Consider the following 18784-nt stretch of genomic DNA (forward strand, 5'->3'; position numbering starts at 1 on the left):
GTTCGGCTGACCCGAAGTGCAGAAGGAGTTCGACTTAGTCAGAATAATAAAAAAAAAAAGCAGTGTTTCTCACTTGGGCAGCCGGGAGCGGGAGACTCCCAGAGTGCCCCGGGATAGTTGGGCTGTCTGGAGATCAGTGTCCCTGGTTACCAGGGACGCTGATTTCTCTGCAAGTGGCCGGAGCCAGCCCTAAGATCACGACTGGCTCCGCCCAGCTGTCAGAAGCAGACTGTCAGCCGGCCGTTGGCTGGCCGCTCGGCCAGCTTCGGCTTTCACCTCGGCTCAGTCGAGCCGAAGCATATGCCTTCGGCTCCACTCAGACGCTCGGCCAGTAGGGGATGAATGGTAATTCCTGTGCTAGTATCCTCAACTAGCCATTCACTATACAGTAGATCTCTCAGTAACAAATAGTCTTCCCTTCACACAGCTCTGTGCTCCCCCATCAGTTGTCTCTACCCCCGGGGCATCTTACATATTTCTAGAGCATTTTAATATTTGTATGTAAATAAACAATGGCATGGTTTATGACATTTTGCAAGTGGATGTGTCTTGGCACCTTTAAAGCCCCAATGTGTTTAACTATGTTTTCTGCACTGCATCATCTCGACAGTCTCCTTCATTGGAATAAGACTTTAACCTGCCAGTTTAGTGCTGTTGATTACATGGCTCTCCCAGTATAATCAGTGGAGATGTGCTGTCAGTGCTCCTGAAAAGCAGAGTACAGTAGACCAGCTGTCAAAGTGACAGTGGAGCCCTGTTGATTACACTGGGAGAGCTGCTCTTACACTGTAATCTGCAAGGCTGGGCTGTCAGTGTGATTGTTGAGTGCCTTTTTTAATTATTTTATAATTAAAGACTATTTATTCATAAATTAATATTATGTGATGAGTTATAATCTACTTTAGCTCCCATATAGAAGAGTCAATTTTGGTTATGATAATGATAATTGAATCCTGCTTCCAATGCTTCTTATCAATAAATCAGATTAGGTTAACCACATCACAACATGTTCCTCTATGCCAATCAGTTGTCCTTTGACTAAAAGATTGTAATCTTGGGACTGGTGGGCAGCGGCTGTTGTTTCTGAACACACAAAAGGTCATCTTATGATTACATTTTTCAATATGTTTGATAATAGCCCTAATCATTTTCACAGCATAATATGTATTCATGCTGACTATACATGCTGAAATGCTAAACCATCAGTCCATTGCATAAAGCCAGCACATTGCATGATGGGAAAGTGGGTTGCTTAACCACTTCAGCGGGTGGCCATATATACATTGCAAACAGCCAGCGATGGCTGTTTAGACACAAATAACCCGGCATCTATACAGCCACTGGATTGTTTGTATGGCTGAGTGAGCCCTTCCCCACTCAGCCGCTGGCTACCCAGGTGTTTGGATCCAGAGCGCCTCTAGGTGGCGCAGGAGCTGAGACCTGCAGCTCCAGTGCTCACCTGCGGGTGTTTCCCAGCTGCCAGTACTTAGCCATCACCTGGTGCTTCCTGGGAGGATATTTAAACCCTCCCTGCAGTCAGGATGATGGCTCAGTATCGTTTCCTGTTTCCTGAAACTTGAACCCTGAGTCCCCAGTTCTGGAGAATCCTGCTTTCCGTCCAGAGTCCTGTTACCAGTCCTGTACCCTGTTTGTGTCCCGAGCCCTGTAACCCATTTGCAGGCCTAGATACCTCTTGTTGCCATTACCTGCCTTTCCTCTTGTTGCCATTACCTGCTTGTCCTCTTGTTGCCATTACCTGCCTTTCCTCCTGTTGCCATTACCTGCTTGTCCTCCTGTTGCCTTTACCTGCTAGTAGTCTGGGTGATGTTACTTATTTATGTTTGCTTTTGGGTGTTGTTTAGTTTGCTGTTGATTAAACTGTATATATAACATTCTGCCCTGTCCGGTGTGGTCATAAGTGTTTGGTCTGCCTGTGTGTGTACCTGCCCAGGTGTGGGGTCACCTGTGCCGGTATCCCTGACACCAGGGCTCTGCTGTCCCCTGCCGTGCTGGCCAGGGACTGGCACAGCGGGTCTCCCCACATTGATCAGAGGGAGGTCAGCAAGCCTCTAGCCGCTGATCTCACCTCTGATCACTGGACCCGGAAGTGATGTGTATTACATCACTTCTGGTGTCACTGTGCACATTCTCCAGTTCTTAGAGCCAGGAGACGAAGCTGGTGAAGCAGATCTCAGCTTCATCAGCTTTCTTTGGGGTCACTAGGTGACATTAGGCTTGTTAGCCCCCTATGTGATAGCAATACAGTTAAGTTTAAAAATAAAATTTAAAAAATTAAAAAAGCAACAAAACAATTTAAAGTCCACCCACCCCCATAGAAGCTCAAACATGCAACGGGTGCAGCTACGCACAAAAATGAAAATTTCGCCAAACATGTTACATATCGCGGTAAAAATCAGAGTGAGAGCAATAATTCTAAGGTCATCAATCACTGTTAACACTAAACTGATGAGCAGTAAAAGCTTTTAGGGCGTCACTTATGGGAAATGTTGGGTATTGTAGTTTTTTTGCGATTTCACGCATGCAATTTTAAGACTTGACATGTTTGGTGTCTATTTACCCCACGTTACCCCATCTTTTATAGTTTACCAAAAAATTGGGTATTATATTCTGTTTCTGTGCAGTAAATTTCATTTGAGTCTATTTTATGCTAAAAATACTGGTTTGATAAACATTTGCGCAAATACTGTGCGCCATAAATATTTGAAACTAGCAAATTTTTTTATTCTACAGGGCCTCTGCTTTTAGAAAATATATAATTGTTGGGGGTTTTAAGTTGTTTTCTAGACAAAAATTCAGATTTTATCATGTATGCACAAATAGTAAGAAATTGCTTCGGACAGCAAGTGGTTAAAAGTCCTTCAGGGGTCTGAGATCTATGTTAGAAAACAGATTTGAAAATTATTGTTTTCAAAACATATTCCCCTAAAATTAGGTGCACCCAACAGGGCATTTCTGAATTGCATATTTTTACTTTGTACTTATATATTTGTAATATTTACCAGAACTAAAGTAACATCTCTTTCTGATTAAACTTAGCATATTATGAGATATGAATAAAGTAATAATCAGCACCTTGGGAGCCATGACCCATTTTCTCTGTTGTGCATTAACATGGCTTATCCTTTCTTTTACTAGCAACAGATTAGAAGGATAAAGACTTAAATAACAAATTCTTATTTTTTATGATCTTTTATAAAATCTTCAACAATTCTACCTCTTCTCTCAAAGGCATTGTACTATTAACCTGTGTCAAAAAAACACATCGATGATGTAGGCGTAATAAGATTTACCACTTTTGCAGAAAGGTGGGATGTATTAGGTCATAGTGCAAATTGTTGCCAAATTTTCTGGCCACAAAGATGTTCAATGTAGTCTCACACTATAAATATAATGACATGCTGCAGATCTTATGGGAAACTACACTTAGAGCTATGTCCCAATCACCCTATTTCATTGACTGTTCTATAACTCGCTGTAGTTCAAGCCAAACTCTCTGTTTATCTCCAGGCTATGTTTAGTAGGGCCTTTCATTAGTCTGGGTCAGACATAAACAACCTTTGACTGCTATTCCAGATCGGTGGATTTGACCATTTAATGCAATATGACAACTCTAAGAAGATTAGCGGCAACATTTCGTCTTGAGTAGTTGTACAATCAGATGCAGAATATTAAATGTACCGACATCAACTCTAAAGAAATGCTAATGCATCTCTAAAGGAGGCAGATAGACCTCTTAGCTGGTTGGTAATGAAAGCAAATACACACTTGCAGCATTATTGCTTAAGAAATAAAAAATCAGGATGAGTTTAAAAATCCATTCACAGAAATGTAATTATTCTCATCCTTTATTATACAACCAGCACAAAAAAAAATCAGCTTATATATTATAAATAATAATATAATCATATACATTCTGGATCTACTATAAAGCTTATTTAGAAAAGCACCTTTCTAACTATTGTTAACCCTTGTAGTGAGGCTACCCCTGCAAGTGCTCGTTTTCCCCTGAGGAGGAAATAAAAAAAGTTATACTCACCTGATCATTGCAGCCAGCTGGCTGTTAGACCGGTCCCTTTAGCCTTGCTCCCCCTCTGCTCCAGCGGTCTAAGGTCCTGTAAGTCATCACATCCAACACTGTGTTCTTCTTTAAATGTATGCTAAGCTTACCATAAAAATATATCAGATGCCTGCACATACTATCAGATCTCTCATTCAGCACACTGGGTGCCTCCTAAATTTTTCTAACAGGCAAATTCCAACACTCATTGACACTATCTTGTTTAGTCCAGGGTTTTCATTACCTTCGCCTTGTACACCTACCTACTGCATAGTGTGGCTACCTATCACAGGGATTGGTCAACAGGGAGGTGGGTGGAGATGAGCCCAGCTCATGACAGAAGTGCACATTGAGACATCTAAAGGGATGCCTTTTACTTTAGAGCAAACTGTGCATATATTTTATATATATATATATACACACTATATTGCCAAAAGTATTGGGACACCGCTCCAAATCATTAGATTCATGTGTTCCAATCACCTCCATGGCCACAGGTTTATATAAAATCAAGAACCTAGGCTTGCAGACTGCTTCTACAAACATTTGTGAAAGAATGGGTCGCTCTAAGCTCAGTGAATTCTAGAGTGATAGGTTGCCACCTGTGCAATAAGTCCATCTTTGAAATGTCCTTGCTACTAAATATTCCACGGTTAACTGTTAGTGGTATCATAACAAAGTGGAAGAAACTTGGAACAACAGCAACTCAGCCATGAAGTGGTAGGCCACCTAAAATGACAGAGCGTGGTCAGCGCATGCTGAAGAGCACAGTGCGTAGAAGTCACCAACTGTCTGCAGAGTCAATAGCTACATACCTTCACAAAGAGCACAGTGCGTAGAGTGCTTCCTGGAATGGGTTTCCATGGTCGAGCAGCTGCATCCAAGCCTTACATTGCCAAGTGCAATACAAAGCGTCGGATGCATTGGCGTAAAGCACGCGGCCACTGGACTCTAGAGAAGTGGAGACGTGTTCTCTGGAGTGACGAATCACGCTTCTCTGTCTGGCAATTCGATAGACGTGTCTGGGTTTGCCGGTTGCTAGGAGAACGGTACTTGCCTGATTGCATTGTGCCAAGTGTAAAGTTTGGTGGAGGAGGGGATTATGGTGTTTTTCAGGGGTTGGGCTTGTCTCCTTAGTTCCAGTGAAGGGAACACTTAAGGCATCAGCATACCAAGACATTTTGAACAATTTCATGCTCCCAACTTTGTGGGAACAGTTTGGGGATGGCCCCTTCCTGTTCCAACATGACTGCGAACCAGTGCAGAAAGCAAAGTCCATAAAGACATGGATGAGAGAGTTTGGGGTGGAGGAACTTGACTGGCCTGCACAGAGTCCTGACCTCAACCCGATAGAACTCCTTTGGGATGAATTAGAGCGGAGACTGCGAGCTAGGCCTTCCCGTCCAACATCAGTACCTGACCTCACAAATGCACTTCGAGAAGAATGGTCAAACATTCCCATAGACACACTCCTAAACCTTCTGGACAACTCTTCTCAGAAGAGTTGAAGCTGTTGTAGCGGCAAAGAGTGGGCCAACTCAATATTGAACCCTACGGACTAAGACTGGGATGCCATTAAAGTTCATGTGCGTGTAAAGGCAGGTGTCCCAATACTTTTGGCAATGTAGTATATACATATATAAAGTCACAGGTGTAGTTCAAAGAAAAAACTCTGAGGAGAATTTATTAAAATTCAAGCAGACAGAATCTAGAGCAGTTGCTCATAGTAACCAGTCAGTTTCTCTCTTAAGTTTGTGCTGTCAAGCTTTGAGAATGAGTGCCCCCTTGTCATTTGCAATGACCTTAAAGTTAATAACTTTGCACTATATGGACCATTTGCATATTTATACATGGTAATCACATGCCCCTTAAATGCCTCTTCTCCAATGAGAATAAATTCAGTTCAGTTAATCTTTTCCTCATAGCTGAGTTCCTTCATGCCTCTTATCAGTTTAGTTGCCCTTCTCCACACTCTCTCAAGTTCCCCAAAAATTATTTTTGTGAACTGATGCCCAATACTGAACTGCATATTCCAGATGAGGTCTAATGCTGTGTACAGGGGCAGAATTATGTGTGTCTCTCTCTCTCTCTCTCTTCTCTCTCTCTCTTCTCTTTCTCTTCTCTCTCTCTCTCTCGTCTCTCTCTGTCTTCTCTCTCTCTCTGTCTTCTCTCTCTCTCTCTTTTCTCTCTCTCTCTTTTCTCTCTCTCTCTCTTTTCTATACCTCTTTTATTACAAGATAATATTATCTGTGCTTTAGAAACTGTAGCTTGGCATTGCCTGCTATTATTATGTCTATGATCTACCAGAATATCCAGATCCTTTTGGATTATGGACTCCTCCTATAGTACCCCCCTACAATGTATGATGCAGGCATGTTTTTAGCCCCAAGTGCATAACTATATCAACATTAAATGTAATTTGCCACATAGTTGCCCAATCAAGCAATGCATTCAGGCCTGCTTGTTAGGTGGAGACATCTTGGTCATAGCTAGGTGTAATCTGCAGACGCAGAAATTGTACTTTTAATCTCAAACTCTATTTGTATAATTTATAAATAGGCTAATAAGTAAGGTTGCTAACACTGAACTTTGGGATACATCACTAACAACCACAGACCATTCAGAGTATGAATTTTTTATCACTACTCTCTGAATACAGTCTTTAAGCCAGTTTTCAATTCATATACATACTGAACTTTCTAAGCCTATAGCCCCTAGCTAACAAATTAGTCATCTGTGGGGAACTGTGCCAAACTCCTATGCAAAGTCCAAGCAGTGACGTCCCGAGGGTGGGTGTCCCGGGGGCGGGGACCGGGTGACAGCCCGCCGTGATGTCATCACGCATGCGCATGATGTTGCCGCGCGTGCGCGAAGACGTCATTGCGCATGCGCAGTGGTCTTTTTGACGCCTGCCGGCGGCCATCTTGGTGATGGCCGCTGGTAGAGAGAGGAGGGGACATTTACCTGGCGGGATAAGGTATGCTGCCGGGTCCCCTCCTCTCTCCTGACACTTTCATAAGGGGTGACACCAAAATGACTGTCAGTCATATTGGTGTCACCCCTCCAATGGTGGCACCCGGGTGCGGGCCGCACCCCCCTTGTGTCGCCACTGAGTCCAAGTATACTATATCCACAGGCACTATGTCATGTAGCTGTATGAGGAGCCTGAGATGACAAGGGTGGCCTCTGGTACAATTCCCATCCAAGTACCTTAGGCAAGGGTGAAGGAAGGGCACGGTGCATTAACTGATGACTGGAACTAAGGAGCTCTGGTATCAGATGTGCAAGGGTACTGCCATTGCTGCACTGAGGATACACCAAGTTCAGATAGAAGCAGAGTCTGGTCACAGCCCAATGACATAACAATCAGCAACAAGGTACCACATCATAAGCAGGATCAGGGTCAGTGACAACATGAGGTCATCAACATGCAGACAGTGTGGCATTGGTGAGTAGAATCATGGTGAGAAGTCCAGGATGAGATTAATTAGAGAGGTAAACAGCGATCATAAGCACACAGTGAAATCCAAAAGATCTTCAGCAGGAAGCTAGGTCAGCAACTAAGGTCAGACACAGGTTCAGGATCAGGGATCACTGGTCACAGGATTATAGATTGAAAGACCATTCAGCAATGATGGTATGCAGAACTCATATTTAAATAGCCGGCTTAACGCCACTGTCAGTGGAGGGTATGCACACACTTTGCGCACGCGCTATGATATGTGCACTGTAATGTGCATGTTTGCTAATCCGTGTGCACAATGTTGCTTGTCTTTTTAGTGCATGTTTATTTGCATGCTTATGTGCATGAATTTGACGGTTGATACAATGTACCCAAAACACTTTTTTCTAAATTTTTGCTTACTTCCCTAAAAAAGGAGATTTGTTCCATAACTTTGGTCTTTCGTGAATCCATGCTAAATATCGCATCTAATGTTGTTCTCAAGCAAAAAGTAATGTATGTGGTCCTTTATCAAACTCTTAAGTATCTTCCCCACTATAGGCGTTACATTTAAATATAGACACTGCATTAGCTTTGAGCCAAGCCATTGGTACCAAGGCAGTACATTCAAAAGTTTAAAAATAAATTAAACAATGGTTTTAGAATAACAAAGCTCAACACTTTGAGGACATGCTGATGTACTGTAAGCCATCTGGTCCAGGTGCTTTAGTCACCTTTATTTTGCCTAAGGGTTTTTGGACCATACAAACGTTGAGACTTTGTGGTTTATTTAAAGCTGTGGCAATACTATGCCCATTATGGACTTAAACATTACCAGTTTCCTTTGTATACACAGAGCTGAAGAAGGTATTATATAGATTTGCCTTCTCTTTGTCCTTAGTCATTAACTCTGTTATCTTGAAAGGGACCTACATGCTCAGATCTCACCATTTTACTACTATTATATTTAAAGAAGAACTCCGGGCAGAAATATTAGTAATCCTTGCAGTATGGGAGTAGCTCCACTGCAAGGGTTAATAAAATTTCTGCCTGGAGTTCTTCTTTAAAGAGTTTTTGGAGGTTTGTCTTACACTCTTTCATAACCTGCATTTTGTTACGAAATTTTACAATCTTGATTTCCTTTTTACATTTTTTTTATATTTTTGTAACTTTCAAATGATGAAAGAGGAAAGAGTCTTTGTTTGCCTGATGAAGGGACCAAACTGGTTCCAAAACATCGCCATGTTGTGACACCACAGAGGTCAATAAAATATTGACGGAACTTGAGCTGGAGTGCGAGTGACTTCTTCATACTTATAGGAATGATATGGCAAACACAGAACAACAAGTCAAAGTATTCTAATCTGTTCCCTTTTGTATGGATGTGTGATTCTGATTTGAAACATACATTCATTAGATAAGAAGATTATAATAGTTATGCCACGGAAAGGTACAGCCCATGTAACTGGCAGTGTACCTCATACTAGCTATATATTTGTTAACTTTGTAATGAAACAGGTGAAATCTGGCTCATGTATTAAAAAGCTGTAGTGACCGTCACCAAATTCGCTGCTGGTGTTTTATATTGTCAAGTACATCTGTTTTTTCATTTTTGTGCCTGAACTAAGTCACAAAATCAAGTCTGTTAACACACTGATTTTCTGGGTTATAGCAATGTCTCCTGAACATTCTAGGAACAGTGTGTGATAAACAAGATTGTTTTTATGCCACACCACCACCATGTCATTTTTAAAACCATTATTTAAGAATGCAAACAATGTAATAGAACATGGTAATAATGGAATTTAAAACATATAGCAGAGAATCTTAAAAATGTTAGCCTACAATATGTACTCACCAGGGCCGGTGCAAGGATTTTTGCCTACACAGGCGAAGGTGTATTTTTGCACGCCCTCCTCCCCCCGCACACATGCGCGCCCTAAGATGGCTGCCTATGCGCTGCACTTGTAGCCAATTAACTCTGCCTCCCATCCATATTATGCATGTCTGTATCTCGGTACAAACATGGACGGGGAGTAGAGATCCATCTATACCATTTTTTCTAGACCAAGTACATCAGCTATAGAGGACTACAATTCCCAGCAATTCATTACACAACAATGATGTGGAGGGTCTCAGCAGGGGCAGATGTGGAGGGTTTCAGCAGTGCAGTTGATTTCCCAGTCTCCCCCACATCCCCTCTGCTCCCGTATCTCCCTTCTGCTACCCATCTCCCCCACACCCCCTCTGTTCCTACATCACTCCTCTGGTCCCACTGTCCCTCACATCCCCTCTACTCCCACATCTACCCTTTGGTCCCACTGTCCCCTACATCCCCCTTCTGGTCCCACTGTCCCTCACATCCCCTCTACTCCCAGATCTCCCCTCTGGTCCCACTGTCCCTCACATCCCCTCTACTCCCACATCTCCCCTCTGGTCCCATTGTCCCTCCACATCCCCTCTGCTCCCACATCTCCCCTCTGGTCCCATTGTCCCCCACATCCCCTCTACTCTCACATCTCCCCTCTGCAGGGGTCAGTAATAACGTAGAGTATAGAGGTCAGCAATAATGCAGAGTATAGAGGTCAGTAGTGTGACACAGAGTGCAGAGGTCAGCGGTGTGACGCAAAGTACAGAGGTGTGATGCAGAGTACGGAGGTGTGATGCACAGTGCGGAGACTCACAGTGCATGTAGATCATCTGATGTTCTATCTCAGGAGCTCTGCCCTTTTCCTCTGTCCAGCATGATGCATCTAGTAAAGCCCGGTGTTAGGTAGAGCTCTCCAACTACCTGACTTCCGGTTTACTTAGAAGTGGTTTGGCTGAGAAGGCTCTACTGTATGTGTGCCAGCCGCAGCATTTCCTTATACACGTACTACACAGCAATAAAGTATTAAAATTAACTAGGGTCAGACCAGGGGCTGACTGGCAACATTTGGCCCAGGGGGCAAGTATCACCCAGAGGCTCACTGGAATGGAGTATAATGGAGAGTACAGTGTTTAGTGATGTAACGCACAGTGCAGAGGTCAGCGGTGTAACATAGAGTACAGAGGTCAGTAAAAACGCACAGTACAGAGGTCAGGGTGTGACGCACAGTACAGAGGTCAGAGTGTCACGCACAGTACAGAGGTCAGAGTGTCACGCACAGTGCAGAGGTCAGTATGCAGTTTAGAGGTCAGGGTGTGACGCAAAGTTCAGAGGTCAAGGTGTGACACACAGTACAGAGGTCAGGGTGTGATGCACAGTGCAGAGGTCAGCATGTAACACAGTGCAGAGCTCACAAAGAAAGTACAGGGACTTACAGTTGCTTTGACCCCTTCTTCTCCTGGTGATGGTGGGGGGAGCAGTGAGGTTTCCTACATGTCCAGCCGGCTCCAGGTGCTCTCTCTCCCGCGCAGCAGAAGCCAGCCAACTGCAGTTCGGCAGTCTTCCTCTCCCACCAATGGCAGCTGAGGTGGGCGGAGAAAACTGCCGTGGCTGCAGAGGAGCCCAATCGAAGCGGTCACAGACGAGGGCAGTCAAGCTTCTTGTTCTCTTCTCTTAATTCACACTGAGCGACACTTACCTCGAGCGGATTTCCGCTCGGCCGGGATAGCGCGACTGTTTGGGCGACCTTCACACCATTGGGCTGCATGCAAAAATAGAAAAATTGCGCAACATGCGTGGGAAAAAGGGTCCTGCACAAGCGTTGCGCGACAGCGACGGGCGAGCTCCATAGAACATCATTGGACGAGCGACTTCTCGCGATATCGCGCAGCAATGATGCACGATATCACGGCAGAAATCGCGGGATTAAACGCTCAGTGTGAATGAGCACTAAGGGAAAGTTAGACAGTTGTCACCAGGGCAAGCAGAGAGGGTGAATCTCCACAGTCACAGACAGCAATAAAAACCTGACAGGGGTTCTAATACACACACACCCCATCTGAAACTAATGTAGCTCCCATCACCTTCTGTGATGTGGCTACTAGACATTTAGTGGCTACTAGACAGTGAGTTTGTAGTCAGCCTGGCTGGATTTGTAGTGACAATTATGTGGTTAATCCTGGTGTGTGGCATTGTCTGTACCCTGTGAGACTGAAAGAGGAAGAGAACCGGGACCAGTACAGGCTCTTGAAGTACCCTGGAACTAAGTGGACTTAAGGAGCATGGTCGGTGTCTTTCCTGATTGAGGATCTGCATCCATCCTGCCTGTCTGTTACATCAGTGGCTATCTGCTGTCTCCCAGGTGGATCTACACTGATACATCTACAAAGTCTGGTGAGTCTGGAGCTTCTGCTGGTTACCCTTGGACACCTAGAACCCCATACCCTCTCCCCAGTGAAGATGTTCAATAAATCGCTTACTTAGCATTTTACCACTGGAGTGGACATGAGTTTATGGGCAACAGAAGAAGGGCAGTTAGTGCTATTGGGTGGGCAGCTGAAGATCATCCACTAGACAGACTAGAAATGAACCGGGCACCAGTGGCTCCTACGGGGTTTGCGCTACACTAAAAAAAACAAGTTTGGGCTTTAGATACACTGTAAGCATGCAAGTTTGCTGAAACCATACTGTTGGTGTTATAGCAATGGCCCACAAATACAAGGGTAGAAAGAACCTGTTAATGATCCAGCAACCACAATCAATGTACACATTATGCTGCTCATTCTGCCCAAAGAGGGGCTACTTTGAAAACTGAAACTTAGAATAGGTAACAATATATATGTTTTCCTTTTATGGAGATTGGCTTGTCAAGATTATGTGCAGAGAATAGAAGAAGGCGACACAATACAACTGGAGTTTGAGTGATGGCTCTACCATATGTTTAGCCTTAGGGAAACTAGATGTTGAACTGATGCCATGTAGAGCTATGTGGGATTTCGGGCACAAAAATTGTATGAATTTTATTGAGTGAAATGTGGGATAAACAAGAACATGGAACACCTATTACAGATTAAAGTAGAACTAAACAGTGTTTAAAACAGCACCTCTGTAATTAGGAATAGCATTGTTGCATTTGGTTTGTATTCTACCTTTTACCACACATGCAAGCCAAGCTGTCCAGCAAAAGTGACAATGAAGAGGGTTGCTGGATAGATATGTCTGGATAAAATATAAAGGTATGTGAAATAAAAAAGTAAATTATATACTCTACAACTATCAAAATACTATCATTTTATTTACTAAAGTGGTCATTAAAGCAGCAAGCAGGCAAGGAGTACTGTAGTGGATAAAGTGTTTCCGATGTGACAAACATAGCATAAGAGCATGCAGCTTAATCTGAACTGAAAAACTCAAACTGAAAAAAAAATCATATTGTAAATCAACGTGCACAAGTGAATGGCATTTCAAAATGAATGTTCACAAAAGCCTGGCATGCAAATGGAAGTCAAATTATGACTTAATTGCCATTACAGAAATGTGACTTGGTTCTTTACATGATTGGGATGTTAATATTCATAGTGCTACCAAATATTCATAGCTATACCTCTCATTCAGGGGCAGGGTTAATAGAAAGGCTAGTGGATTGTGTCTCTATATTAGAAGTGATCTGAAAAAGATGATCTTTTTGATGAACTTTGCAATGGTGCAGTGTAATTATGGACTGCATTACATGCAGATACACACATTGATACATTTATAATTAGTGTCCTACTTATATTAATGATGAGAAAGAGATCCTGCACCTTACACAAGCAGAAAAGGCTACTCGGGCAAGTAATGGGGGCATTTTAACTACCCTCAACCTGGACAGTGTATTGCTACTGCTGAAAGTCGAAAATGTATTATCTTTGCTGGATAATTTTGTGGGACAGCTTATAGAAGTAGAAAAAAAAATACCTTGATAGATCACGTAGTCTCTGACAATCTCAAACTTATTGGATATGTTCATATTAAGAAAAATCTGGGGAACAGCCGCCATAACATAATTTAATCCTATGTATATAAAAACAAATATATGCTGGAAAGATAAAACATTGGGTTCTATTCATAAAAAAACATTGCATAGCTATTTGTCCAGTCAAACAGCATGCACATTCGTTCTGTATGTATTTAACCAGCTGCTGTAAAAATGGGACAAAATTGAATATTTTTAGGGTAATTTCTCTTCTAGTCTATTCTTAAAGTGGACCATTACACTCAAAAATCAAATTCTACCAATTCCTCCTTCTTTGTATGATAATTAATAATAACATAGACATGTCAGGTGTAAAATGCTGTGATTTGGAAATATTTACTCTTGCAGAGCATTCACTTCCTGCTTTAAAAGTGCAAATAACTTCAGTTTGCCAACGCAATGCACACTGGGATTGCCCTGTCATCAGCAGAGCATTGCTGAGAAATCTCATCTGTAATCTCACAAGATCTCAGGAAAAGGCCTTTTCCTCCCATGAGATGATGTGCATGGTCACATGTCCTAGTCATATGTACCAGAAATCCAGGAAGAAAAAGGAGACATTGAGAAGCATCTGGGTGTTTTGCACTAAAAACAATAAAAATCCCTCAGTGCACTGAAACAGGGTTCCCAAGGAGGAGAGGTATTTGATGTTTTTGATGTGCCGCTCTTGTATACAAGCAGAGAAAAATGAGCTGTAGAGATGATGAAAAAAAAAGAGATAGAGAAGGAGCGCAACAACCTTGTGAGTTGTCTAAGTGACACGATAAGGCAAAAAAGAGAGGTAATGTATGTACTCACAAAAGACCGGTAACTGCCAGCATATCAAGCCTTGAGAAAGATGCAGACAGCCTTGAAACACATTGCCACGGTTACCTGAAGCAGGAAGTGAACACCTTGAACTCCCCACAGCTGCGGGGAGCAACTCTACCGACGAACTGACTGACTTCATTCTGCTGTACATTGATTGAGGAAGTCCATTCAGCATATCAGTAGTACTGCTCTGCAGGTACACCTCACCAACACTGCTGATATACAGTACTGCTTGCTCCACCGACTCCTGTGACTGAGGAGAAGCGCTGGGTTTACAGTTCCTCTGTTGGTCAGGACTGGCATAAGGACAACCAGTGTATCTTCCACAGTTCAAGGCCATCTATATTTACCACTGCTAGTGATGTTTCCACCTACCTCCTGAACTGATGATTGCCCCAGTGCAATTGAAGATTTTTCCACTTCACAAGTGATGTTCTGTGTCGGACCCACATCTGATATACTGTATATGCCTGCATTTACCGGTCTTTTGTAAGTGCAAACATTAACCCCCCTTTTCTGTCCTCTGGTGTCATTTAGGTAACACACAAGGTTGTTGCACTCTTCTCTTGTTTTTTCATTATCTGGGTGTTTTGGTAGATCATAGCCTTAATGATAGCATGCAATGCAAAACTGCAGTTTCTAAAGCAAGCAAAAGTCTTTCCTTTATTAAAAGTGGTATAGACGAGAGAGAGAGAAAGAGAGAGTGTGTGTGTCTTGCTCCTGTACGCAGGAACTAATTGGGCCATGCTTCAATGCTTCATAAGTTGGGTGTGGGGTGTAGTTGGCTGTGGGTGTATGGTGTTACTAATTCTACTAATGAACACGATGGACTTTTGTCTTTTTTCAACTTTACTATGTAACTGTGTAACTACATAACTGTGATGCCATAGAAAACTTTTTTTCACAAGAAATTGCAATGTGACTAAAGACTGCCATGCTATAGGATACAGCTGCCACAAAAGACTGTAGTATTATCCAATCTTTAAAGTGTAACACACTTCAATGATACAAAAGCCAATTTATATATCCTTGCAAGCTCTGTTGCAAGGTCTCGTATACATGCAACAATGGTAGTGATTACCAGATGGTAATAAAAATAGTTAGGGATGCACCGAGACCAAGACCAAGTACACGTACAAGCACTGTTTCTGCAGTATTCGCCGATACCAATTACCGATACTTTATTTAAAAAAGTGACATGTGACATTTTTACTAAACCAATACAGACTAATGATTTTAGGAAAGTGGTGCAGCACCAGGGCCCAGTCACAGCTGCATTTCTTGCAACCATGGTAGTTCTGCCACTGACTCCAAGCTGTAGAGGAACTACAAATCCCAGCAAACAATTAAACAGCAATGCAGAATGCCACCAGCTATAGAATACTACAATTACCAGCAATATATTATACAGCAATGCAGAAAGGCACCGGCTATAGAGGACTACAAATCTCAGCAATCCATTATACAGCAATGCAGAATACCATCAGCTATAGAGGACTACAAATCCCAGCAATACATTATACAGTAATGCAGAATAATATGAAGCTACATACTCTGTGTTGCTCACCAGGGCTGTGCCGCATCTCAGGAGGCTGTGCACGGTCTGACCAGGGCTGTGCAGGGTCTCCCCAGGGCTGTAACAGGGTCTCAGGAGGCTGTGCGGGGTGTGACTAGGGTTGTGCGCAGTCTCACAAGGCTGTGCACGCAGCCTAGCGAGACTGCGCACAGCAGTCTGTCTCAGGAGGATGTTCGGGGGCTCACTAGGGCTGTGTACAGTCTCACCAGGGCTGTGCAGGGTCTCCCCAGGACTGTACAGGATGTCACCAGGGCTGTGCAGGGTCTCAGGAGGATGTCTGGGGTCTCACCAGTGCTGCGTGCAATCTCCCCAGGGCTGTGCGGTCTTACCAGGTCTGTGTATGGTCTTACCAGGGCTTTGTGCGGTCTCACCTGGGTTGCGTGCAGGTCTCACTAGGGCTGCGTGCAGGTCTCACTAGGGCTGTGTGCGGTCTCACCAGAACTGCGCGCGGTGTCTCACCAGGGCTGTGTAGTCACACCAGGGATGCATGCGAGTCTCAACAGGGATGTGCGTTCTTACCAGGGCTTTGTGAGGTCTCACCAGAGCTGTGTGCGGACTCACCAGGGCTGTGTGCGGTCTTACCAGGGCTAAGTGCGGTCTCACCAGGGCTCCGTGTGGGTCTCACCAGGGCTGTTTGTGGTCTCACCAGGACTGCATGCAGCGTCTCACCAGGGCTGCATGCAGGTCTCACTAGGGCTGCGTGCAGGTCTCACTAGGGCTGCGTGCGGGTCTCACTAGGGCTGGGTTTGGTCTCACCGAGGCTGAGTTTCGGTGTCACCTACATGCAGATCTCACTAGAGTTGCCTTTGGGTCTCATCAGGGCTGCATTTGGGTCTCACCAGGGCTGCGCCCTGGTGTTACGTAGGGTTGCCACCTTTCTTCAAGTTAAACCTGAACACTCTAGTGCTGCATGCAGCAATTTGTTTTAGAATAAAGAGGGAGTGAGGAGAGGCAGCCAGGAGAAAGAGCAAGAAGAGACAGCCAGGGGAGGGAGTAAGGAGACTGGCTATAGAGGACTGCAAATCCCAGCAACAGATTATACAGCAATACAAAATAATATCAAGCTATATACTCTGTGTTGTGCTGGGGTGGTGCCCTGATGTCTCCAGTGTCTCAGGTTGCCTGTGCTGGCTCTCATCAGGGCTGTGCAGGCTTTCAGTTTGACTCTGCGGGTTCTCAGGTGGGCTGTGCGGACTCTCAGGTGGGCTGTGTGTACTCTCAGGTGGGTTGTGCGGACTCTCAGGTGAGCTGTGCGGACTCTCAGGTGGCTATGTGGACTCTCAGGTGGGCTATGCACACTCTAGGGTAGGCTAGGCAGGCTCTCAGATGGCTATGTGGGGTTTCATGTGGGGTATCCAGGCTCTCAGATGGCTGTGTGGGTTCTTAGGTGGGCTATCCACACTCTCAGATGGGCTATGCACACTCTCAGATGGCTGTGTGGGTCTCAGATGGGCTATGCAAATTCTTAGGTGGTCTATGCAGACTCTCAGGTGGGCTCTCAGGTGGGCTATTCTGGGTCTCCGGTGGGCTATGTGGGCTCTAAGGTGGCTGTGTAGGGTCTGAGGTGGGCTATGCTGGCTTTTAGGAGGCTGTGCGGGATGTACAGGTGCCTCACCAGGGGTCCGGAGGCAGGCAGCGTGCTGTCAGGAAGGAGCCAGAGGAGGAGATGTGCTGGCCGGCCTATGCCTGTTTACAGGAGCCTGCGGCTTCAGGCAGATTCGGCTGCCTGAGGCTCTTCGCTTGCTGTGGACCTCAGGCAGCCCCATTTGTCAAAAAATGTAAAATGCCGGTATCGGCACTTAGTGTCTTGTGTCCGGGTGTCAGCTAACCTAACAACCGGACAAAAGACTCAAAAACTGGACTGTCCGGTGGAATCCCGGATAGGTGGCAACCCTGGTGTCACCAAGGCTGCATGCAGTTCTCACCAGAGCTGCGTTCGAGTCTCACCATGGCTGCGTTTTTGGTCTACCAGGGCTGCATGTGGGTCTCCCCAGGGCTGTACCGGCAGGTGACAGGCACTTCGGGGCTGTATGGGCAGTGTGGGGCTTTCCAGGGCTTTACAGGTAGGTGTTGGGCTGTCCAGGGCTGTGCCAGTCTCTGCGGGCAGCAGGAAGGAGGAGGACTGGGCGGCTGTACCGGCGCTGTCAAGGACAGCCGTTGCGAGGTCCCCACAAGGCTGCCTGAGGTCACCAGGAAGCACAGGACCTCAGACAGCCAAATCTATTAAAAAAATTTAAGTGCCAATATAGGCACTGGAAGAAGCAAATGATACAGCCCCAATGCATAGACAAGGCAATTTGTGTTGTTTAAAATGGGCAAAGTTCACACTTCTGAGTTGCAATGGTGTGCGCTGAAAAAAGTTTCAGCGCATCGTGGTGCAACATGGTACAGCTGCATTGCATCGTGCTGTGCTGATAGAACTTGATGAAATGCCACTTGTGACTTTTCAATACATTTCTAACAAAAAGAGAGTAAACAATGTAATGCATCACGTTTGGCGCATCAGAACTTTGCCTGCCAAATGCACACCATCAGCTGGCATGATGTGAATGGGCCCTGAATGCCTGGTGTATATTATCGGACATGCGGTCTCGAGGATTAGGATCTGATGGCCATAGATGCAGACAGAGGTGTCCCTACACTTTTCACTACTTCTAGGGCGATTGTTGAGGCTGCAGCATGGGGGTGGGGTTGGGCGGTGCATGCTACCAGCATGGGAGTGTGGGTGTCAGTGCACGTTACCCTGGGGGGGATGGTTGTCGGTGCATGGTACCTCTGCCTGGTGTCCCAATGATCTCATTGGTTGCCAGGAGCTGGGCAGGAAGCCATCCAAAGCTCTTAGCAAACTGGGACGCTCTGGCTGGAAAGTGGGTGACCCCATGTGACCCAATGAGATGCCATCTGAGTCTGCCTTAATATAGGGACGACCCTGCATGTAGTAAGTTTGGGAGTGCAAACTCCTCAACCTGCAGTTCAGGGACGCTGTGCAAAGTAAA

The sequence above is a fragment of the Nanorana parkeri genome, unplaced genomic scaffold (assembly GCF_000935625.1).
Source record: "Nanorana parkeri isolate BGI_ZX_2015 unplaced genomic scaffold, ASM93562v1 scaffold349, whole genome shotgun sequence".
NCBI lineage: Eukaryota > Metazoa > Chordata > Amphibia > Anura > Dicroglossidae > Nanorana > Nanorana parkeri.